This window comes from Plasmodium fragile, assembly GCF_000956335.1.
Source record: "Plasmodium fragile strain nilgiri unplaced genomic scaffold supercont1.65, whole genome shotgun sequence".
NCBI classification, from domain to species: Eukaryota; Apicomplexa; class Aconoidasida; order Haemosporida; family Plasmodiidae; genus Plasmodium; species Plasmodium fragile.
Genome location: NW_012192645.1, coordinates 25,781 through 26,422, shown reverse-complemented (window position 1 = coordinate 26,422; position 642 = coordinate 25,781).

Here is a 642-nt window from a genome sequence, read left to right as displayed (position 1 = left end):
TCAGCTTCTTCTCGCACTTATCACATGGCATTTTTCAAAACAACATATGGCGCTATTTGAGTAGGAATATTCCACCCACCGCAACAGAAAATGCTGTTGTGTGTTATTGATAATTCATTATTTGAGTTTTCGGTTGGTCATGCACGTGCGGCAGAGTTTTGTCAATACATTTTTCCTTTTTACGTTAAAAAAAATGTTTTACATTTTACTTTACTTGGCTTTACTTCGCCTTTCTATGCTTCAAGTTTAAAAATGGGGACAACTGTTTTTTTTTTTTTTTTAATTTTTACCAGGTCAACATGCTGCCACGTAAAAACATGTCGACATGTTTAACATATCAGCTGAGTTCATCATTTTTTTTTTTTTTTTTTTTATAAAATGGGCAAATTAAAAAGTGGACTGAACGTATGCAAGGACGTGGAATGCAAACACAGTACTGTCATGTGAAGGACGGTATATACGCAATATGGCGTTGGTGTAACATAACATAGAGGCACTACTTTTTATTTTTATACTTGTATGGAACAGCATGAACTCGTGTGGGACAGTGTTATTATATGTTTGTCCCGCTCCCCACTGGTACATTCACATTCGCCAATTTTTTACACATACAATTTTAACAACCAAAAAAAAAAAAAAAAA